Genomic DNA, 25755 nt, shown 5'->3' with positions numbered 1-25755 from the left:
GATGGTAATTGTCTTGTAATGGCAGCGGAGGGAGCACGCTACCACCTTTGGATGAGCATGACCCCTGTCAAAATGAGTCAAAGTGACAGGCCGTTCTGGTGGGCCCATCCTGCAGAGCCAGCCAGCAGCAGGATTTCTCTTCAATACCTACGCGACATGTGTCCCCCTCCATCTTCTTTTCAGCTGCCTCACTCGCCTCCTCCCAAAGCTCCGACCTTTTCTGAGTTTTCTCTCCTCTCATTCCTTCCTTGCAGAGAGAGAGAGAGAGAGAGAGAGCGAGAGAGAGAGAGAGAGAAAGAGAAAGAAGAGGAGCGGCGGCTATGGCGAGAGAGCTGAGCAAGGAGAACCTGGAGTTGGTCCTCATGCAGGCCATGATGGCTGATAACCCACAAGTGTAGGGGATCGCAACAGCTTTTGAGGGTAAAGTATTCAACCCAAATTTATTGATTCGACACGAGGGGAGCCAAAGAATATTGTTGAGTATTAGCAGTTGAGTTGTCAATTCAACCACACCTGGATAACTTAGTATCTACAGTAAAGTATTTAGTAGCAAAAGTGGTATGATAATAAAGGTAACGGTGGCAAAAGTAAAGATAATAGTTTTTGGGTTTTTGTAGTAGTTGTAACAACAGTAACGGAAAAGTAAATAGGCGAAGAACAATATGTCAAAAGCTCGTAGGCAATGGATCAGTGATGGACAATTATGCCGGATGCGATTCCTCATGAAATAGCTATAACATAGGGTGACACAGAACTAGCTCCAGTTCATCAATGTAATGTAGGCATGTATTCCGTAAATAGTCATACGTGCTTATGGAAAAGAATTTGCATGACATCTTTTGTCCTACCCTCACGTGGCAGCGGGGTCCTAGTGGAAACTAAGGGATATTAAGGTCTCCTTTTAATAGAGAACCGGAACAAAGCATTAGCACATAGTGAATACATGAACTCCTCAATATACGGTCATCACCGATAAGTATCTCGATTATTATCACTTCGGGGTTGTCGGATCATAACACATAATAGGTGACTATAGACTTGCAAGATAGGATGAAGGACACACATATATTCATGAAAACATAATAGGTTCAGATCTGAAATCATGGCACTCAGGCCCTAGTGACAAGCATTAAGCATAGCAAAGTCATAGCAACATCAATCTCAGAACATAGTGGATACTAGGGATCAAACCCTAACAAAACTAACTTGATTACATGGTAAATCTCATCCAACCCATCACCGTCGAGCAAGCCTATGATGGAATTACTCACGCACAGCGGTGAGCATCATGAAATTGGTGATGGAGGATGGTTGATGATGACGGCGGCGACGAATCCCCCTCTCCGGAGCCCCGAAGGACTCCATATCAGCCCTCCCGAGAGAGATTAGGGCTTGGGTGCAGCTCCGTGTCGTAAAACGTGATGAAACTTTCTCTCTGATTTTTTTCTCCCCGAACATGAATATATGGAGTTGGAGTTGAGGTCGGTGGAGGTCCAGGGGGCCCACGAGATAGGGGGCGCGCCCTATAGGGGGGGGGGCGCCCTATAGGTGGGGGTGGGGGGCGCCCCCTGTCTCATGGACAGGCCCTGGGCCCCCTGGTGTATTTCTTTCGCCCAGAAATTCTTATTAATTCCAAAAAGTGCCTCCGTGGATTTTCAGGACATTCCGAGAACTTTTCTTTTCTACACATAAAACAACATCATGGCAGTTCTGCTAAAAACAACGTCAGTCCGGGTTAGTTTCATTCAAATCATGCAGTTAGAGTCCAAAACAAGGGCAAAAGTGTTTGAAAAAGTAGATACGTTGGAGACGTATCAACTCCCCCAAGCTTAAACCTTTGCTTGTCCTCAAGCAATTCAGTTGATAAACTGAAAGTGATAAAGAAAAACTTTTACAAACTCTGATTGCTCTTGTTGTTCTAAACATGAAAAGCCAACATTCAAGTTTCAACAAATATTATGAACTAACCATACTCACAATAACACTTAGGTCTCACAATTACTCATATCAATAGCATAATCAGCTAGCGAGCCATAATAATAAAACTCGGATGACAACACTTTCTCAAAATAATCATAACATGATATAACAAAATGGTATCTCGCTAGCCCTTTCTGAGACCGCAAAACATAAATGCAAAGCACCTTTAAAGATCAAGGACTGACTAAACATTGTAATTCATGGTAAAAGAGATCCAGTCAAGTCATACCCAATATAAACCAATAATAATGAATGCAAATGACAGTGTGCTCTCCAGCGGGTGCTTTTTAATAAGAAGGGTGATGACTCAACATAAAAGTAAATAGATAGGCCCTTCGCAGAGGGAAGCAGGGATTTGTAGAGGTGCCAAAGCTCGATTTTAAAATAGAGATTGAATAACATTTTGAGCGGCATACTTTCACTATCAACGCAACAACTATGAGATGGCTGTATCTTCCATACTACATGCATTATAGGCAGTTCCCAAACAGTATGGTAAAGGTTTATACTCCCCCAACCACCAACAAGCATCAATCCATGGCTTGCTCGAAACAACGAGTGCCTCCAACTAACAACAGCCCTAGGGGAGTTTTGTTTAATTATTTTGATTTGCTTTGATCTTTTTGGATCATGGGACTGGGCATCCCGGTTACCGGCCCTTTCTCGTGAATGAGGAGCGGAGTCCACTCCTCTTGAGAATAACCCACCTAGCATGGAAGATATAGGCAGCCCTAGTTGAAACATGAGCTGCTCGAGTATACAAAATAGACTTTCATTTGAAGGTTTGGAGTTTGGCACATACAAATTTACTTGGAACGACAGGTAAATACCGCATATAGGAAGGTATAGTGGACTCATATGGAACAACTTTGGGGTTTAAGGAGTTTGGATGCACAAGCAGTATTCCCGCTTAGTACAGGTGAAGGCTAGCAAAAGACTGGGAAGCGACCAACTGAGAGAGCGACAACAGTCATAAACATGCATTAAAATTAATCTACACCGAGTACAAGCATGAGTAGGATATAATCCCCCATGAACATAAATATCGTGAAGGCTATGTTGATTTGATTCAACTACATGCGTGAACATGTGCCAAGTCGAGTCACTCAATTCATTCAAAGGAGGATACCATCCCATCATACCACATCATAATCATTTTAATAGCATGTTGGCACGCAAGTTAAACCATTATAACTCACAGCTAATCAAGCATGGCACAAGCAACTATAATCTCTAAATGTCATTGCAAATATTTTTACCTCATAATAAGCTGACTCAAAAACGATGAACTCATCATATTTACAAATACAAGAGAGGTCGAGTTCATACCAGCTTTTCTCATCCCAATAAGTCCATCATATATCGTCATTATTGCCTTTCACTTGCACAACCAAGCGATGTGTATAATAATAATAGTGCACGTGCATTGGACTAAGCTGGAATCTGCAAGCATTCAACTCAAGAGAGAAGACAAGTAATATGGGCTCTAAGTTAAATAAACAATCATGCATATGAGAGCCACTAAACATTTTCAATATGGTCTTCTCGACCCCCAAAGGAAAGAGAAGAAAATAAAACTATTTACATGGGAAAGCTCCCAACAAGTAAGAAGAAGAACTAGAAATCTTTTTGGGTTTTCAATTTAATTTCTACTACAAGCATGGAAATTAAACTAACTAATTTTTTTGGTTTTTTCTTAAAGTTTATCAAACACACAAGAAGAAAACTAGAAAAAGAAATTTAAACTAGCATGGATAATACAATGAAAGAGTATGATCATCGACGACTAATGTGTGAACATGAATGTAAAGTTGGTGAGAAATACGTACTCCCCCAGGCTTAGGCTTTTGGCCTAAGTTGGTCTAGTATGAAGGACCGCCTGGCTGATATCCATAAGTGAAGCTGGGGTCGTACTGAGATGCAACGGCAACTGCCTCCTGAGCTGCAGCATGTTGGTGAGCTGCCTCTGCTCTCCTCTCGTGTTCAGCGGCTTCCTCCCTGGTGACAACATATCTTCCTTTTGCCTAATAATCAAAAAGGTAGGGAGCAGGAAGAGTAACAGGGACGACGTTGCGTCTGTCATAGATTAGTCGATAATGGAGGAATTGTTCATTCCTCGCAAGAAATTGATGATTGAACATAGCTTCTTTATCCAAATAAACAGGAGGTAAAATCATATCCCCCTCTCGTGGGGCTATATTAAGATAATTAGCCACATGGGTTGCATAAATTCCTCCAAATAAATTTCCCTTTCTACTATTATTCTGCAACCTACGTGCAACTATTGCCCCCAAGTTATAACCTTTATAACCTAACACAGCACTCTTGAGGACACATAGATCAGGAACACACATGTGACATGCTTCGTCCTTACCGTTAATGCATCTACCAATAAAGAGAGCAAAATAATGCATGGCATGAAAATGAATGCTCCCTATGGTAGCTTGTGCTATGTCCCTAGATTCTCCCACAGTAATACTAGCAAGAAAATCTCTAAATTCAGATTTATGAGGATCATTAATATTACCCCACCGCGGGAGTCTGCAAGCAGTTGTGAAATCCTCTAAATCCATGGTATAAGATGTATCATAAATATCAAATATGACACTAGGAGAATTACGCGCACAGTTATATTTGAACCTCCGCACAAAAGAATTAGTCAATTGATAGTACTGAGGACACTTATCTTGTAAGAAGTCCTCCAGCTCGGCATTATGCACATACGTGTCAAATTCCTCCTTGAAGCCTGCTTCGACCATAAAATCATCGGACGACCACTCACAGGCTCGAACATCCGCGTCCCTCGGCAATTCAACATCTTGCTCACGTATAGCAATCCTTGGCCCTTTCTTTGCCGAGGAACCACCTTGGTACATTCTTCTAAACATAATTCTTTTTCTGAAATTTTCTGAAATTTTAGTAACTTCAAAATAAAAGTGAATAAAACTAAACAAGATTGGTAGCAACTACTCCTACAAGTGCCTAGAGCCTATATCATGCATTAGAATTGCATGGAACCTCATAAATTTAACATGCAAGCTCAAGAACAAGGTCACCTATGCAGCAAAATTTTGCAATGAATAAAGCACTAGAAGAAAAACTAATTGGACCAATGGAGGAGTCACATAGCAAGCAATAATCTCCAAAAGCAGTTTTGTGAATGGAGCTTTGAGCAAGGAGATCGAAAATCGCAGCAAAATGAGCTAGAACTCGTGCTTGAGCTGGATGGGGATTTTTTTGGGTAGAAGATGAAGTGTGTGGGTGCTGGCATAAGTGGAGGGGGGGCACCAAGGGCCCACGAGACAGGGGGCGCGCCTTATAGGGGGGGCGCACTCCACTCTCGTGGCCTGGTGCTTGCCCCTCCTGTAGTGTTTTCAGTGCCTAAAATCCTCAAATATTCCATAAAAAATCATACTAAATTTGCAGGGCATTTGGAGCACTTTTATTTTCGGGATATTTTTTAATGCACGGATAATTCGGAAAATAGACGGATAATACTATTTTTGCTTTATTTATTCTAAATAACAGAAAGTAAAAAGTGGGTACAGAAGGTTGTGCCTTCTAGTTTCATCCATCTCATGATCATCAAAATGAATCCACTAACAAGGTTGATCAAGTCTTGTTAACAAACTCATTCCGAATAACACGGAACCGGAGAAATTTTAAATAACACTAAGTTACCTCAACAGGGATATGAAAATCCCCAACAATAAGAATATCATACCTTTTCTTGACAGTAGGGAGAGGAAATTCAAAACCTCCAATAATAATAGTTGGAACTTTTCCAATAGAATTGATGCTATGAACTTGAGATTGTTTCCTCGGAAAGTGTACCGTATGCTCATTACCATTAACATGAAAAGTGACATTGCCTTTGTTGCAATCAATAACAGCCCCTGCAGTATTAAGGAAAGGTCTACCAAGGATAATAGACATACTATCGTCCTCGGGAATATCAAGAATAACAAAGTCCGTTAAGATAGTGACATTTGCAACCACAACAGGCACATCATCACAAATACCGACAGGTATAACAGTTGATTTATCAGCCATTTGCAAAGATATTTCAGTAGGTGTCAACTTATTCAATTCAAGTCTACGATATAAAGAGAGAGGCATAACACTAACACCGGCTCCAAGATCACATAAATCAGTTCTAACATAATTTCTTTTAATAGAGCATGGTATAGTTGGTACACCCGGATCTCCAAGTTTCTTTGGTATTCCACCCTTAAAAGTGTAATTAGCAAGCATGGTGAAAATTCCAGCTTCCGGTATCTTTCTTTTATTTGTAATGATATCCTTCATATACTTAGCATAAGGATTTACTTTAAGCATATCAGTTAAGCGCATACGTAAGAAAATAGGTCTAATCATTTCAGCAAAGCGCTCAATCCTCATCATCCTTTGTCTTGGATGGTTTAGGAGGAAAGGGCATGGGTTTCTGAACCCATGGTTCTCTTTCTCTACCGTGCTTCCTAGCAACAAAATCTCTCTTATCATAACGTTGATTCTTTGATTGTGGGTTATCAAGATCAACAACAGGTTTAATCTCTACTTCATTGTTTTTGCTAGGTTTAGCATCAACATGAACATTATCATTAACATTATCACTAGGTTCATGTTCATCACCTGATTGAGTTTCAGCATCAGAAATAGAAATATCATTGGGATTCTCAGGTGTGTCTACAGTAGGTTCACTAGAAGCATGCAAAGTTCTATCTTTTTTCTTTTTCTTCTTTTTAGAAGAACTAGGTGCCTCTAAATTATTTGTCTGAGAATCTTGCTCGATTCTCTTAGGGTGGCCTTCAGGATACAAAGGTTCCTGAGTCATTCTACCAGTTCTAGTAGCCACTCTAACAGCAAAGTCATTTTTATTATTTAACTCATCAAGCAAATCGTTCTGAGCTTTAAGTACTTGCTCAACTTGAGTAGCAACCATAGAAGCATATTTGCTAACGAGTTGGAGTTCACCTTTAACTCTAGCCATATTATCGCTTACACGTCCTATCTCGAAAGCATTATTCTTTAACTCTCTACCAACATAAGCATTAAAACTTTCTTGTCTAGCCATAAAGTCATCAAATTCATCTAAGCATGGGCTATGAAATTTAGTAGAGGGGATCTCAACTTTATCATATCTATAGAGAGAATTTACCTTTACTATGTGTGTCGGGTTATCAAGATAATGTGGTTCTTCAATAGGCGGTATATTAAGACAATGTATTTCTTCAATAGGAGGTAAATTCTTAACATCTTCAGCTTTAATACCCTTTTCTTTCATTGATTTCTTTGCCTCTTGCATATCTTCAGGACTGAGAAATAAAACACCTCTCTTCTTCGGAGTGGGTTTAGGAATAGGCTCAGGAGTTGGCTCAATTGGGTCAGGAATTGCCTCAGGAATTGGCTCAGGAAGAGTCCAATTATTTTCATTAGTCAACATATTATTCAACAATATTTCAGCTTCGTCGACTGTTCTTTCCCTAAAAACACAACCAGCACAACTATCCAAGTAGTCCTTGGAAGCATCGGTTAGTCCATTATAAAAGATATCAAGTATTTCATTTTTCTTGAGAGGATGATCAGGCAAAGCATTAAGTAACCGGAGAAGCCTCCCCCAAGCTTGTGGGAGACTCTCTTCTTTGATTTGCACAAAATTATATATTTCCCGCAAGGCGGCTTGTTTCTTATGAGCAGGGAAATATTTAGCAGAGAAGTAATAAATCATATCCTGGGGACTACACACACAACCAGGAGCAAGAGAATTATACCAAGTCTTAGCATCACCCTTTAATGAGAACGGAAATATCTTAAGGATATAATTATAGCGAGACTTCTCATCATGAGTAAACATGGTAGCTATATCACTCAACTTGGTAAGATGTGCCACAACAGTTTCAGATTCAAGGCCATAAAAAGGATCAGATTCAACTAAGGTAATAATCTCAGGATCAACAGAGAATTCATAACCCTTATCAGTAACACAGATAGGTGAAGTAGCAAAAGCAGGGTCAGGTTTCATTCTAGCATTAAGAGACTGCTGCTTCCATTTAGCTAATAATTTCTTAAGATCATATCTATCATTGCAAGCAAAGATTTCCCTAGCAGCTTCTTCATTCATAACATAACCCTCAGGAACAATAGGCAATACATAATCATTGGGAGAACCTTCATCATCACTATCATCTATAATAGCATCTTCAATATTTTCATTCCCCCTAACTCTAGCAAGTTGTTCATCAAGAAATTCACCTAATGGCAAAGTAGTATCACGCACAGAAGTAGTTTCATCATGCATAGCAGAAGTGGCATCATCAATAACAAGCGACATATCAGAATTCATAGCAGTAGCAGGTTTAGGTGTCGCATGCCTACTAATAATGGAAGGAGAATCTAGTGCAGAGCTAGATGGCAGTTCCATACCTCCCCTCGTAGTTGAGGGCAAAATCGTAGTTCGGTCGTCTTTCAAGTTCTTCATAGTGATCAACAGATATAAATCCCAAGTGACTCAAAGAATAGAGGTATGCTCCCCGGCAACGGCGCCAGAAATTAGTCTTGATAACCCACAAGTGTAGGGGATCGCAACAACTGTCGAGGGTAAAGTATTCAACCCAAATTTATTGATTCAACACAAGGGGAGCCAAAGAATATTCTTGAGTATTAGCAGTTGAGTTGTCAATTCAACCACACCTGGATGACTTAGTATCTGCAGCAAAGTATTTAGTAGCAAAAGTGGTATGATAATAAAGGTAACGGTGGCAAAAGTAAAGATAATAGTTTTTGGGGTTTTGTAGTAGTTGTAACAACAGTAACGGAAAAGTAAATAGACGAAGAACAATATGTGAAAAGCTCGTAGGCAATGGATCAGTGATGGATAATTATGCCGGATGCGATTCCTCATGTAATAGCTATAACATAGGGTGACATAGAACTAGCTCTAGTTCATCAATGTAATGTAGGCATGTATTCCGTAAATAGTCATACGTGCTTATGGAAAAGAACTTGCATGACATCTTTTGTCCTACCCTCCCGTGGCAGCGGGGTCCTAGCGGAAACTAAGGGATATTAAGGCCTCCTTTTAATAGAGAATCAGAACAAAGCATTAGCACATAGTGAATACATGAACTCCTCAAACTACGGTCATCACCGAGAACTATCCCGATTATTGTCACTTCGGGGTTGTCGGATCATAACACATAATAGGTGACTATAGACTTGCAAGATAGGATCAAGAACACACATATATTCATAAAAACATAATAGGTTCAGATATGAAATCATGGCACTCGGGCCCTAGTGACAAGCATTAAGCATAGCAAAGTCATAGCAACATCAATCTCAGAACATAGTGGATACTAGGGATCAAACCCTAACAAAACTAACTTGATTACATGGTAAATCTCATCCAACCCATCACCGTCCAGCAAGTCTATGATGGAATTACTCAAGCACGGCGATGAGCATCATGAAATTGGTGATGGAGGATGGTTGATGATGACGACAACGACGAATCCCCCTCTCCGGAGCCCCGAACAGACTCCAGATCAGCCCTCCCGAGAGAGATTAGGGCTTGGCGGCGGCTCCGCGTCGTAAAACGCGATGAAACTTTCTCTCTGATTTTTTCTCCCCGAACGTGAATATATGGAGTTGGAATTGAGGTCGGTGGAGGTCCAGCGGGCCCACGAGATAGGGGGGCGCGCCCTATAGGGGGGGCGCCCCCCTGTCTCGTGGATAGGCCCTGGGCCCCCTAGTGTATTTCTTTCGCCCAGAAATTCTTATTAATTCCAAAAAGTGCCCCCATGGACTTTCAGGACATCCCGAGAACTTTTCTTTTCTACACATAAAACAACATCATGGCAGTTCTGCTGAAAACAGCGTCAGTCCGGGTTAGTTTCATTCAAATCATGCAAGTTAGAGTCCAAAAAAGGGCAAAAGTGTTTGAAAAAGTAGATACGTTGGAGACGTATCAATGGCCATGAAGAACGTGCGCATGCAACACGACCGCCTCCTAGAGCTCCACTCCAGCGCTGCCTGCAGCGCCACCAGGCCGACGCCGACTCCGGCGCCAAGATCGGGTTGCTCCCGGGGGACATCTGGCGGGTCTACTACGAAGGGCTCGATGCCGCCGCCAAGATGCTCTCGATCTGCTTCAGGACCGCCGTCGAGAACCTCGCCGTCTCCACCGTCAACATCGCTTTCACCCTCATGCCCGAGGAGCAGCTCTACGACATGCTGCTCGCGCAGCGGCTCCTGGCCCGCCCCACCACCCAGGCCCAGGCCCTCGCCTGCGTGGAATCCGCCCTCTTGGCCGCCAATATGCTCGGGGAGCACCACCTCCCGTGCTGCGTCGAGTGCCTCGTCGGCGGCTGGGTCCCCATCCACGGCAAACCCCTCCCCTCGCCCGACAGCAGCCCCGACAAGGACGATGACCCAGACCCGGTCGCTGCTGCCGCCGCCACCGTGGGCCTAGCCAAGGTCGACGTCTCCGACGACCCAGTTGTCGCCGCCGCCGCAACCGCCAAGACCGGTAGCAAGCGCCGTCACGCAGCCAGCCACGACGATGTGGAGAAGGCGCTCGACTACCTGTGCCGCGCAATCAGGATCACAATGATAGATGTTGTGGATCACTAGGCTAGATTAGGTCGGTGATATGTAGTGGTTTACCTTTACCATAGGTGGATGAACATGCCGAAATGGCCATGGTGGATGGCTACGGCGGTGATGGCAGAGAGTGCGTGAGTGGCGGCGGTGGAGCTTCCCATCGCTTCAGTGCCTCCCTCTTGATCGGATATGGTTAGGAGTGGGGAACGGTGGCGGTGACAAACCTCGTACCAAGTGCCCTGGTCCCCACCTCCTCTTTATAGCACTGCGCGACAAGGGCCCACCAGCCATGCTTGGGCTGGACGCCCCCAATCAGGGCGTGGGTCAAGGGCCCAATGAGCCGTTGGGCCCATTGGAGGAGAGATCAATCTAACATTCTCCCCCTTGATCTCATCATATACTTTTAACTTTATACTTTGAAATAACTCTTTTCAAAGTACTTGTTCCATCACAGATTTGCATGTAGAGCATGTCTCATCATCACAGTTCATTCCCGATAGAATCAACATCTACAACACACTCCTCTGTTTTGAAACAGATTCTTTAACCTTGGCCTTTTTGTTGTCCAGAAATCTTAGACTATACCATAAAAACCATGTCGACTGTGTGTTCTCCGAACACACTGGACGGTAAGCCTTTAATAAGCAGATCTACAAATACTTGTCTATTGCTTTCATGCTCCAATCATTTCAACATAATTCCGGACTTTCTCCTTAACAACGTATAACTTTGTGTCAATGTGTTTGGCACCACACTTGATTCGTTGTCATAGGAGCGATTCACTTAATGGTTATTGTTGTTGTCAACCATTATCAACTCTGGGTACATGTTTGTTTAACCTTTTTGCCTGTCCCTCAGCCTCATATCATGTTGTACATTATCTTTACATCATATTAATGATAATTGATTCATTCTTTAGAGTTTTTCCACACAAAAACTCCAAGTGTGAAAGTCAACGACAATTGTGGATTTCGCTGTATATTTCACAAGTTCTATTTCTGTATTCACAACCTTTTGAGAGCACTTGCTCCTTTTAGCATGAGGCCAATATTTTTGACTCCATTCCAGTGATTTATATCTGGACTGGACATTACCAAAACAACCCGGTTACATGAACTATGTCACGGTAATGTTATACTTTTGCATTCATTAAGCTTCCAACAGCTGAAGCATATGGTACCATATTCATTTGGTCTATTTCGTATTGACTTTTGGAACACTAAAGTTTCCAAAATCATTACCCTTTACTATAAGAATAGGCATAGGTTTTCTCGCATGCATACTTTAGAAACTTTCCTTAGCATGCCCGTGCGACAGTCCTAATACCCCTTTTATTCTTTTCACGGTGAATCTCGATCCTTATAACGAGAGACATTCTACCAAGAACATTCTTTTGAACTTTGAGGGCAAGAACTTATTTTCCTCCTGCAGTCAAATTAACATCACTATTAACAAGTAGAATGTTATCCGCATGTACATGATTTAGTAAATCAAATTTCCATTGTATAACTTTATACAAACACAATTGTCCTCTCATTTTCTTTAACCCAAAACAACATTTGATTTCTTTAGTCCATAAAAGACTTATTCAAGCAGTATCCCCTGTGTTCTTTAATTTCATCTGATGTAACTCAAATCATAATATCGTTCATCTGATGTAACTCAGATCATGATGTGCTACCAAAACTCATTGTAATCTATTCAGTGTAAAACATGCAAAAACCTTTTGATTTACGTCGCGTTTTACACCTTTACGTATTTCCTTTGGAGTCACATTGTCCTTGTAGACTCTTTACAACCTACTGTTTTGGCTCCATTGGAAATTACTCATGAGTTCCAAACATCGTAGGGATTCACCAATTTCATTTCATCTCCTCATAGTCTCTTATCATTTAGATAAGCAGACAATTCTCAAAAGCTCGATTGAGCTTTAAATGAGTTGGAATCAACCTCTAATTTTAATTTCTCTAACATAGACTTTATAGTGATCAGACATATCTGATTTTCTCATTCAGGTACTAGTACTTCTTTCATATGGGGATGTTGTTGCTCTGTTATTGCCAAGCGGCAATTAATTCTATAGTCTTTCATTGCCAAGAGGCAATAGATTTTACAGGGTCCTATATCATAAGATCCATATTTACTCGTTCATCCTTTTATAGAGCTAACAACAGATGTCGTATAGGTCATACAACATGCTCCCCCAGATACAATCTATACAAGCCTTATGGTATACTCTATAATCTTTTACTTTATCTAGGTAGCCAACAAAATAGCTCCCCTAGATTTCTTATTTTGGGTTTGCTATGCCAAAACTTTCCTCATAAGCACCATCTTTTACTTTTGAATCTCGTTCAGTATGAATACTGGTTGACTATGCTATCTTCCAATCGGAAACTGTAAGATTCAAAGAATATAGCTATCTCTTTACTTTAGAGGTATCGTTATTGTGTATCATTATTGTGACCATCGTACTCCCCCGATGATCACATTCATCATATATAGATCAATTTAGATGAATCATGTGCACATTTTGTAGGGGAGTTTCATCATTCACAATACTTTCTCCCCCTCGAAATGTGGCAAGAACTTTTCTGCCACAATTTCGAAAACCATTTAGAACTCTTGTGAATTGAGGAAACTTTTATTATGTACTTCGTGCGGAATGAAGTTATTTGTTAACTCGTATGGGAGTACTTTCCTCATTCTATTTCAAAATAAAAACTCAACCGAGTTCTTTATCAATATTACATTTGCAAGTCAAACATGCATATCATTCTTATCTTTTGGTTCGTGTAACTTTTATTATCTTTAGACTCATTGATTGCTTAATGACTATGACACTTAAAAGTGCACGGTCGATACTAGGATAGCATAAGGGGTACTCCATACTTTTCTCCCAAATTGGGATTCATTAAAAACATATGAGTCATCACATCTTTTTCCTGTCATACAGGATAATTCCTTTGCCAAATTTTCTCCAACCATACGGGATTATTCTGACATAAATATTATGCCAACTTTACCCCGCCATGCGGTATTTGTTGGAAATATGACCTAGAGGAAATAATAAATTAGTTATTATTATTATATTTCCTTGTTCATGATAATCGTTTATTATCCATGCTATAATTGTATTGATAGGAAACTCAGATACATGTGTGGATACATAGACAACACCATGTCCCTAGTAAGCCTCTAGTTGACTAGCTCGTTGATCAATAGATATTCACGGTTTCCTGACCATGGACATTGGATGTCGTTGATAACAGGATCACATCATTAGGAGAATGATGTGATGGACAAGACCCAATCCTAAGCCTAGCACAAAGATCGTGTAGTTCATATGCTAAAGCTTTTTTAATGTCAAGTATCATTTCCTTAGACCATGAGATTGTGCAACTCCCGGATACCGTAGGAATGCTTTGGGTGTACCAAACGTCACAATGTAACTGGGTGGCTATAAAGGTACACTACAGGTATCTCCGAAAGTGTCTGTTGGGTTGGCACAAATTGAGACTGGGATTTGTCACTCCGTGTGACGGAGAGGTATCTCTGGGCCCACTCGTTAGGACATCATCATAATGTGCACAATGTGACCAAGGGGTTGATCACGGGATGATGTGTTACGGAACAAGTAAAGAGACTTGCAGGTAACAAGATTGAACAAGGTATCAGGATACCGACGATCGAATCTCGGGCAAGTACTATACCGCTAGACAAAGGGAATTGAATACGGGATTGATTGAATCCTCGACATCGTGGTTCATCCGATGAGATCATCGTGGAACATGTGGGAGCCAACATGGGTATCCAGATCCCGCTGTTGGTTATTGGCCGGAGAGTTGTCTCAGTCATGTCTACGTGTCTCCCGAACCCGTATGGTCTACACACTTAAGGTTCGATGACGCTAGGGTTATAGGGAATAGATGTACATGGTTAACGAATGTTTTTCGGAGTCCCGGATGAGATCCAGGACGTCACGAGGAGTTCCGGAATGGTCCGGAGGTAAAGATTTATATGTGGGAAGTCCTGTTTTGGTCATCGGAAAAGTTTCGGGTGCTAACGGTAACGTACCGGGACCATCGGGAGGATCCCGGGGGTCCACCAGGTGGGGCCACTGGCCCCAGAGGGCTGCATGGGCCAAGTGTGGGAGGGGACCAGCCCCAGGTGGGCTGGTGCCCCCCCCCCACCAGGGCCCAAGGCGCCTAGGGTTTGAGGGAACCCTAAAAGGGGGCGCCCCCCTTGCCTTGGGGGGCAAGGCAACCCCCCTGGCCGCCGCCCCCTCCTCAGATTGGATCTGAGGGGGCCGGACCCCCTCTCCCTTGCCCCTATATATATGTGGGGGGTGGGAGGGCAGCTGCACCCAAGTTCTGGCGCAGCCCTCCCCCTCTCCCAAGTCCTCCTCCTCTCCCGCGGTGCTTGACGAAGCCCTGCAGGATTGCCACGCTCCTCCGCCACCACCACGCTGTCGTGCTGCTGCTGGATGGAGTCTTCCCCAACCTCTCCCTCTCTCCTTGCTGGATCAAGGCATGGGAGATGTCACCGGGTTGCATGTGTGTTGAACGCGGAGGTGCCGTCCGTTCGGCACTAGGATCATCGGTGATTTGGATCACGACGAGTACGATTTCATCAACCCCGTTCACTTGAACGCTTCCGCTTAGCGATCTACAAGGGTATGTAGATGCACTCCCCTTTCCCTCGTTGCTAGATTACTCCATAGATTGATCTTGGTGATGCGTAGAAAATTTTGAATTTCTGCTACGTTCCCCAACAGTGGCATCATGAGCTAGGTCTATGCGTAGTTTCTATGCACGAGTAGAACACAAGTTGTTGTGAGCGTTGATTTTGTTCAATATGCTTACCGTTACTAGTCCAATCTTGTTTCGACGGTATTGTGGGATGAAGCGGCCCGGACCGATCTTACACGTACACTTACGTGAGATAGGTTCCACCAACTGACATGCACTTGTTGCATAAGGTGGCTAGCGGGTGCCAGTCTTTCCCACTTTAGTCGGACCGGATTTGATGAAAAGGGTCCTTATGAAGGGTAAATAGCAATTGACATATCACGTTGTGGTTTTGCGTAGGTAAGAAACGTTCTTGCTAGAAACCCATAGCAGCCACGTAAAACATGCAAACAACAATTAGAGGACGTCTAACTTGTTTTTGCAGGGTATGCTATGTGATGTGATATGGCCAAAAGAATGTGATGAATGATATGTGATGTATGATATTGATCATAATCTTGTAATAGGAATCACGACTTGCATTGTGACGCCCCTGATTCAATCGTACACTAATCATGCACGCAAACTTGTACGATCAAGATTAGGGACTCACGGGAAGATATCACAACACAACTCTAAAACATAAATAAGTCATACAAGCATCATAATACAAGCCAGGGGCCTCGAGGGCTCGAATACAAGTGCTCGATCATAGACGAGTCAGCGGAAGCAACAATATCTGAGTACAGACATAAGTTAAACAAGTTTTCCTTAAGAAGGCTAGCACAAACTGGGATACAGATCGAAAGAGGCACATGCCTCCTGCCTGGGATCCTCCTAAACTACTCCCGGTCATCATTAGCGGCCTGCATGTAGTAGAAGGCACCTCCATTGTAGCAGGAATCATCATCGATGGTGGCGTCTGGCTCCAGGGCTCCAGCATCTGGTTGCGACAACCAGGTAGAAGGGAAAGGGGGAAAAGAGGGAGAAAAGCAACCGTGAGTACTCATCCAAAGTACTCGCAAGCAAGGAGCTACACTACATATGCATGGATATATGTGTAAAGGCCATATCAGTGGACTGAACTGCAGAATACCAGAATAAGAGGGGGATAGCTAATCCTGTCGAAGACTACGCTTCGGGCAGCCTCCGTCTTGCAGCATGTAGAAGAGAGTAGACCGAAGTCCTCCAAGTAGCATCTCCAAGTAGCATCGCATAGCATAATCCTACCCAGCGATCCTCCACTCGTCGCCCTACAGAAAAGTGATCACCGGGTTGTATCTGGCACTTGGAAGGGTGTGTTTTATTAAGTATCCGGTTCTAGTTGTCATAAGGTCAAGGTACAACTCCAAGTCGTCCTGTTACCGAAGATCACGGCTATTCGAATAGATTAACTTCCCTGCAGGGGTGCACCACATAACCCAACACGCTCGATCCCATTTGGCCGGACACACTTTCCTGGGTCATGCCCGGCCTCGGAAGATTAACATGTCGCAGCCCCACCTAGGCAAAACAGAGAGGTCAGCACGCCAGTCTAAATCCTATGCGCGCAGGGGTCTGGGCCCATCGCCCATTGCACACCTGCATGTTGCGAGGGCGGCCGGTGAGCAGACCTAGCAACCTCCATTACAAAGGAAGTTGCGTTAACGCAGTCCAACCCGGCGCGCGCCGCTCAGTCGCTGACGTCAAGAAGGCTTTGGCTGATACCACGATGTCGAGAGCCCATAACTTTCCCACGTAGTTAGTTAGTGCGTATAGGCCAGTAGCCAGACTCAGATCAAATACCAAGATCTCGTTAAGCGTGTTAAGTATCCGCGAACGCCGAAGAAGGCCAGGCCCACCTGTCTCCTAGGTGGTCACAACCTGCCCTGTCGCTCCGTCACAAAGTAACAGTCGGGGGCCGTTGGGAACCCAGGCCCACCTCTACCGGGATGGAGCCACCTGTCCTTTCAGCCCCCTCATCAGAATCACTTGCGGGTACTCATCGAGCTGACCCGACTTTAGTTACCATCTGTATAGTATGTATGTATATATAGTATATACCCGTGATCACCTCGCGGGTGATCACGGCCCAATAGTATATCAAGGCAGACTGACAAGAATGTAGAGCCAATGATGATAAACTAGCATCCTATACTAAGTATTTAGGATTGCAGGTAAGGTATAAACAGATGTAGCAACAATGTCAGGCTATGCATCAGAATAGGATTAACGGAAAGCAGTAACATGCTACACTACTCTAATGCAAGCAGTATAGAGGAGAATAGGCGATATCTGGTGATGAAGGGGGGGGGAGGGCTTGCCTGGTTGCTCTGACAAGAGAGAGGTCGTCAACTCCGTAGTCGAACTGGGGGTCGCCGGCAGTCTCGAGGTCTACCGGAAAGAAGTAACGGAGGGAGAACACGATAAATAATAGAGCAATCAAAGCATCAGAAAGCGTAACATGGCAATACGCGGTGCTAGGTGTGCCCTAACGCGGTAGTAGGTGATACTGGCGAAGGGGGGAAACATCCGGGAAAGTATTCCCGGTGTTTCGTGTTTTCGGACAGATGAACTGGAGGGGGAAATTTGCGTGTTCTCTATGCTAGGGATGTGTGGCGGACGAACGGACCACGTATTCGGATTCGTCTCGTCGTTCTGAGCAACTTTCATGTACAAAGTTTTTCCATCCGAGTTACAGATTATTTAATATTAATTTTTAAAGTTTTAATTCATTTTTAGAATTAATAGAATTAATTTAATTAGGAAATGCCATAATGACATCAGCATGACATCAGGGTGATGTCAGCAGTCAACAGTCAGTTGACTTGGTCAAATCGACGTGTGGGTCCTGCATGTCATAGGCTGAGACCACTAATCAGGTTTAATTAGTTAGATAAATGATTAGGTTAATTAAGTTTAATTAAACTAGATTAATTAACTTAATTAAGTTATTAATTAACTAAATATTTAATTAATTTCATTTTTTTACAAACATTTTGGGGTGGGGCCCTTTCGTCGTAGGCCTAGAGGCCTTAGCGGTTCGGGCGCGGTTACGGGTGCGGGCGCATGGGCGTGGGCGCCCGATCCTGGTCAGGCACGCCCCAGGCAAGGCCAACAGCACGGTCGCCGGCCAGGGGAGGCAGCGGACACCAGTGGGCAGCGCGGTGAGGCCACAGCGGCAGGCGGAGCAAAGGCGGGGCAAGGCCTAACGGGGACGCGCGCGCACAAGCGCTGGCTGACGAAGACGACCACAGGCTGGAGCAGAGCGAGGCGCGCGGGACAAGGACGACGCTGGACGCGGCACGGGGCATGCGGCGAGAGCGGGGTAGAGGAGAAGGAGGGGGCCTCACGAGGGGTTGCAGGGCACGGGGCAGCCGGGGTCGAGGAGGAAGTCGGAGACGATGGCGATGTGGTGACGAGGTCCAGTGGCTTGGCGGCGTGCGTCGACGGTGTCGGTGACGGCAGGGGTCGAGGAGGAGCTCCAGTGGATGCAACGGGGATCCGGTCGATGTCGCTGACTTGGGGCCGCTCCAGTCGGTCTCGGGCATGAGAAGGTCGTAGATGACGTCGAGGAAGCCGTAGGGCTGCACGAGCAGCTCGGGAAGGCCGCTGGCCATGGCCACGGCGAGGTGGTGGCTGTGCTCTACCAAACAAGGAGGAAGAGGGGCGCGGCAAGTTGCTAGGGAGGACGGAGGGAGGAGAGATGACCGGGCGACGGGGAAGGGCAGTGAGGCGGTCAGAGTCGCCGGCGCGACATCGGACAGGAGGGAGCTCCTCTCCCGTGTGTGTGTTGTGTGGTGGCGGCGGGGTAGGAGGATGAGGGAACGGGGTGGGGATCGGGGCAAAGTGGGGATGGGGTCGCTAGGGTTCGGTCGCCCCAGGGGGGCTATAGGCGCCGGCTGGGCCGGCCTGGTTGGCCCACAGGCCAGCTGGGTTGTGGCCCAGTGGGGGGGGGGTTCTTTCTTTCTTTCTTGTTCTGTTTTCCTTTCTTCTTCTTTTTTATTCTATTTCTTTTTAGTTTTCTTTTATTTTAGTTTTATAAAATTTAAAAGCGACAACTAATTTGGTGTTATTAAATAGGTCACAGCCCCAAATATTCTGGCACTTTAAATAAAGTGTTCTGCATGTGCTTATTATTTTAAAAGCATTTCAGATAATTGTTTTATCGCTCTTTTAGTTTATTTAGTGCATTTAAGTATTTTATTAGAAGATAATTTCTTCACCAACATTTATTACGGGTTATTTGACACGTTAGGAACAATTTAGTTTTGACTTTTGAAAATTTTAATTGTTTTAACTTTAATTCAGATTTGAATTTGGATCGGTTCTGAACTAACGCGAGATTATCAACAATAATCGAGGTTGCGTGGCATCATTACCAGAGGGTTACTGTATCTTGATTACCCGGGTGTCACAATTCTCCTCCACTACAATAAATCTCATCCCGAGATTTAAGAGGGAGACTAAGGGGAAAATGCTGGTTACGAAATTCTAACGGGTCTTCTCGGTCTTGGTTGCTCTTCTCGAAGAGGCCGATCCATCATGCTGAAGTCTTCATTTCTTTGCTCCAGGTCATCATGATGGAGTCGTCATCCTTTCTCTAAAGTCTTCATCGATCGTACAAGGGACAAGGAGTAACTCCGGAGGAATGGACCTCTACAAGGTTGGCTATCTAGTAGATAACCTAGGGAAGGTGGCAGAAAGTAACTCTCGAGTAGGAACGTAAGAAAATATCGAGAGCATGGTAAGAAGGTACCATGATCTCAAGGAAGGTCGCTCGTGATCTACATACGAAGCCAAGTGCGAGGAACAATTTTGGAGAACAGAGATGTACAGGAGAGTCAGGTTTTGATCTAGTGGACCTGTGGGTTATGTGTCCACCATGTGGGTTAAAGTAGGAAGGGCGGTGACATCTTGCACGGTCATGATAGCAAGGCATGTTAGAGGATAGCTTGTCAGTTATATGTCAGCAACAACGTCGGTACCAAGGGCGATGGACGAAGAGAACCATTTTCCTGCTCGTTGAAATGAGGCGGACCAATAGGCAAAGTTCTCGTCCATCGGTGGCTACCGGAATGTTATCGACAAATGCAACAGTGTCTTGCTGACAGAATTGTACACTGGGGGTGTTTACATAAGCAAGAGAATATTACGGCTTAGCTCATATAGATCACAAGCAACGTTAAACCGACCAATGGAAAGGAAAATATGATTATCAGATTAAACAGAACGATGGAAAGGAAAATGTGTTTAAACACATATTTCAAGGGTATATCCTTCCCAAGGACAACCAGAGCATGATATCCATGACAAGATATAACATAGAAAACCCTTTAGGAAAGGGGGGAAGAAATTTAATGACATTACCCATACAATGGTGTTTGGATAATTGATAAAGAGAGTTTTGCATTGTGCTTCAAATGTTGTTATTGAAAATCGGAGTACCACAGACATGCTTCGAGATAGCATTGGCAGGGTCTTCAAGCAAAGGTCGGACTTTGGATACACAAAAGATCCATCAGGAACAACTTATAAAATAAGTCTTACAATTTCCTCCAGGAAGAATGGTTATCCTTGCAGAAGAAATTATAATGATAGGTCCTCCAGCCAGGGGTGTTAGGCATGACATCATATTACCGGGTCATCAAAGGACCAACATCATAGCTCATGGAGAGTTGTCCCAACCACCATATCTGACCGAGATTCAGATCTGGTCGGTGTTAGGATACCTCTGACTCATGATGCCTGAGAAGAGAGGGTGCGACAAAAATTGATGGTATGTCATTGTAAGATTCTCGGGAAATGAACCAAGGAAGCAAGTTCCGAAACAAGAGTTCATCATTAAATCAAGGAGAGGGTTAGGAGGTGGCTGAGGGACTCAGCGACAATTCATTGAGATTCCCGAAAGATGGATTTCCATAATTATCTGAGCAAGGAGATAACACTTGTCAGATCAAATGATATAATGATGTATGCTCGAGGAGAACATCCATGAGTAAACATTGGTTGAAAGGTGCACCTGAAATATGGGCATAGGTACATGATCAATGTTTAGAATGGTGATCCGATATCCAATGGTCTAAGAATGAAATGTCGACCATAATCTTCAAAGCAATATGGTTGCTAGAAGGGCAGAACCCAAACATCACCGATCGAATCAACACGGGGACCAAGAAAGAATGGTAATGGTGAGAAGTATCACTATACCAAGAATTCTTAAGAGGTGGAGTAATTCTCACCACATTCTTGACATAAAAGATGGTAATACTCCAAGGTAAAGAAGAACAATTGCTGGATAGCAAGGAACTCAAGGTATAACACAAAACAAGAACAAGTTTGTGTTGGAGGAAAGGTAGTAGAGTGGTCGATGATAACACTAATCATCGAGGGCAAGGATTGTCTTTCTCATCATGAATTCCATTGATATCCAGGAAGAGTTCAGAATGCTGATGATGAGCACGACACATTTGTCGAGAGAATTCATGAAGATGTAATCAATTGGCGATGACATCAAGTCAAAGGAATGATGACGCGAAAGGTTATTGGAACCACGAGTATGACGCAACTCAAAATCAAGCTTGCTGTTCAAGGCGAAATGATATGATGAGAAAAGTCGACGTAAGCTTAGCTCATCGTCGAAAACTTTGCTGCAGGAAGAAGGACCAGGTAGCACAGTTAAAAAGTTGCACGATAATGATATGGCCGATCAGGCTAGGAATGGCGTGGTTGGGTAGAAACTCGTACTTAAAGAAGATTATCAAAAGTTGTTGAACCGTAGTGCAGACTCGATTCAGTTATCGGTGCCATTGAGTGTTTAATAACTGAGAGCCCATGAAAACTGTAATCAGTGAGAATGTAGTACTTGATGAAGAACTCATAAGAAGTTATGCAGTTCCAAGATAATCTCGAGATACCAGGGGGGTAATACTCGAAGACGGATCAAAGTAGAGGTTGGACTGGGGTATTGATCCGCAGAAGACAAATGTTTAAACTTGCCCGAGAAATGGGAACAAAGAAGAACAAATGGTCGAAACCATAACTACAAGGGGTGCAATTTAATAACACCGAAAGAATTACTCGAATGAGTAAATATTTGGCAAGAAGCTTCCATGATAAGTTCCACATCGGGTCCATGGGCATGAACGCAGAGTTCAAGGTCGACTCCCACTTCTCCAATGCATACCCTTTCATTCACTTCTCGCTTTCGATGAAGTTGTAGTGTTGAAATATTATCTGGCAAAACACCAGAAGAGTATGACTCGTGAAAACTCTCGGGTGCATACGGTTAGGGAAGGCATAGGTTCAACCCATAGGGGCATCTTAGGAACATATACCACAAACATCAGGAGTAATTATCACCAGCTCGAAAGTAGAGCATGGTTGACAAAGCAGAGGATACAATTTACCAAAGGCATTATATACCTCTGGAAAAGCTCACAAGGTTATTGAATATGAAGGACGATGTCGGATGAAATCCAACAATGGATCGGGCGATCCACAATGGAGCTAATGTGAGTATCGGTACTCCAGAAAGAATGCACGAGCGTCATATTATAGAACATCAAAATAATTCGATGCTTAGATAACAAAGGAATTATGATTTCCAAAACAAAGGATTAGAAGCAGATGCTCTAATCAAGGATGGATAATTTGGATAGACCAGAGGCGCAATTGACGACAAATAGTTTGGTCGAGAACCAGCTCATGTTCAAAATGACATCTGAGCCGGAAAGATAATTTAGAAGGGTTGATAGATGATTGTGTGCATTCTCAAACATGTTGAATCAATAGGATCAAAATGACGGTGTCAAAAGATACTAGTGAACATTGCTAGTGATATGGGAGCATCCATAATGTAAGCATACAAGTATTTGCAGAGCAATAGTTTGAAGAGGATGCTCAGAAGGTCGAATAGTATTTCAGAGTATCTTATGAAGCATACGAACAACTGGGGATGAACAGATACTCAATAAGTGCGAGGAATTTTCAATACAGATATTCATGTGGTAAAGAACTGCAAGGCAGTAAGCTTAAAGGATTTTCGGAACAACGGAGAGCAATTTAGGGCATCTTGTAATAACAAGAGCAACTGAGGATGGAGGTATGAACGACAATTGTAGGTAGTTATCCATAAGGATATTTCGGTGGTAGGGAATTGCAAAAGCAACGGGCACAAGGTCTCAAAAGAGTATCAGAGAGTAACTTCGAAATCTTCAGGTGCAGCCGGCGATCATCTGGACTGAAGGGGCTCTCCGGGAGAAAGTGTTTTCGAGAACCTAAAGTTAGATTTTAGAAAATCATTTAAGCCGAATAGAAGAGATGTCAGAGTCCCAGAGTATAGGTCGAGGAATAAAAGATCCTAATACCACCCAATGGCAACGTGGGGCCGTAAGCCACACAGCCATGTTAGTAAAAGTTTTGTAAAGTCTAGACTCGACTTCGGCCAAAGAGTGTGGAAGGGGGATTCCTACAGGAAGTCGGCTGTGATACCAACTTGTGACGCCCCCGATTCAATCGTACACTAATCATGCACGCAAACGTGTACGATCAAGATCAGGGACTCACGGGAAGATATCACAACACAACTCTAAAACATAAATAAGTCATACAAGCATCATAATACAAGCCAGGGGCCTCGAGGGCTCGAATACAAGTGCTCGATCATAGACGAGTCAGCGGAAGCAACAATATCTGAGTACAGACATAAGTTAAACAAGTTTGCCTTAAGAAGGCTAGCACAAACTGGGATACAGATCGAAAGAGGTGCAGGCCTCCTACCTGGGATCCTCCTAAACTACTCCCGGTCGTCATCAGCGGCCTGCACGTAGTAGAAGGCACCTCTATTGTAGCAGGAATCGTCGTCGATGGTGGCGTCTGGCTCCAGGGCTCCAGCATCTGGTTGCGACAACCAGGTAGAAGGGAAAGGGGGAAAAGAGGGAGAAAAGCAACTATGAGTACTCATCCAAAGTACTCGCAAGCAAGGAGCTACACTACATATGCATGGATATATGTGTAAAGGCCATATCAGTGGACTGAACTGCAGAATGCCAGAATAAGAGGGGGATAGCTAATCCTGTCGAAGACTACGCTTCGGGCAGCCTCCGTCTTGCAGCATGTAGAAGAGAGTAGACTGAAGTCCTCCAAGTAGCATCTCCAAGTAGCATCTCCAAGTAGCATCTCATAGCATAATCCTACCCGGAGATCCTCCCCTCGTCGCCCTGTGGAAAAGTGATCACCGGGTTGTATCTGGCACTTGGAAGGGTGTGTTTTATTAAGTATCCGGTTCTAGTTGTCATAAGGTCAAGGTACAACTCCAAGTCGTCCTGTTACCGAAGATCATGGCTATTCGAATAGATTAACTTCCCTGCAGGGGTGCACCTGTCACATCCCTAGCTTCTGGCATTGCTCTAGGTTAGCTTCATGTGTGCATCATGTCTATATTTTTGAAACTTGAATTGAGGAATATTGGAAGCCTCAAAACCCTAAATAAAAGAGGGGCAAAAACCCTAGAAATCTCATTCATTGCTCCAAAAGGCTCTTCTTAAATGTTTGATAATTTTTGGTAAGGGTTCTGGTCCCAACCAAAATATTGAACATTTTTAAGGATTTATTTTTGGGACTTTGAATTTAAATCATTAGCTATTTGAATTTGAATTATATTCATATAATTAGAATATAATTTAAATACCCATGAAATATTTTATAAGCTTTTGGAAAAGTCCATCTAGCAATATAAAATATTCAGAGGAGCTTTGGCATTGTTTGAATTATTATTTTTAATTCAAAACAGTGGCAAAAGAATTAAATAAAACAAAAACAGAAGAAAAATATAAAACATAATAGAAATAAGAGAGAGAGAGAAGGAAGTACCTGGCCTTACCCGTGCAGCCCACCAGAGCCGGCCCAGCTCCCCCACCTGGCCGGCCCAGCCCACCTCCTCCCCCTTGTCATCTTCCTCCCCTCGCACTGAAGCAGCTCGGTGGCGAGCGCCGATGCCGCCTCGGCCACCTCCTGCTTCCACCGAGGCGTTCCCGAGCCTCCCCCTCACGCCTCATGTCCCCTCGCCCCTCTTCCTCCCTCGCTGCTCCCTCTCTCTTCCCCGAACACTCTCCCCCCTCCTCTGTTCCCCTCCCCGAACGGAGCCGCCGTCACCGACGAGAGCCACCGTGGCTACCGGCCACCCCACGGCTCACCGACGCCCCAGGAAGCTCCGCCGGTCCTCCCTCTACCTCCTCAACGAGCCACGAGGCCCCAGACGCGCCGCAACACCGCCCTCGATGTCTTCTTCAACCTCGGGACCGCCGGCCATCCTCGTCAAATTCGTCGGCTCCGGTGCCTCCCCGAGCTCCCCGAGGCCACCGTCGCAACCCCTGTGAGCTCCACCCCGTTTCCCCTCTGACCCCCTGCTCGTTCTCGTGCCGTAGCTGCCGTCCCCGCAAGCACCGAGCTCCGGCCATCGCCA

The 25755-nt window shown here is 44.1% G+C and overlaps 1 pseudogene; it reads left to right on the top strand.

The window, feature by feature from the left end:
• Positions 1 to 320: 320 nt before the first annotated feature.
• LOC119340577 overlaps positions 321 to 25755 on the top strand; it is a 71462-nt pseudogene continuing 46027 nt past the window's right edge.

Source organism: Triticum dicoccoides, chromosome 7B (genome assembly GCF_002162155.2).
Source record: "Triticum dicoccoides isolate Atlit2015 ecotype Zavitan chromosome 7B, WEW_v2.0, whole genome shotgun sequence".
NCBI classification, from domain to species: domain Eukaryota; kingdom Viridiplantae; phylum Streptophyta; class Magnoliopsida; order Poales; family Poaceae; genus Triticum; species Triticum dicoccoides.
The sequence above is the reverse complement of the archived record's forward strand: the minus strand, read 5'-3'. Positions and strand labels throughout refer to the sequence as shown.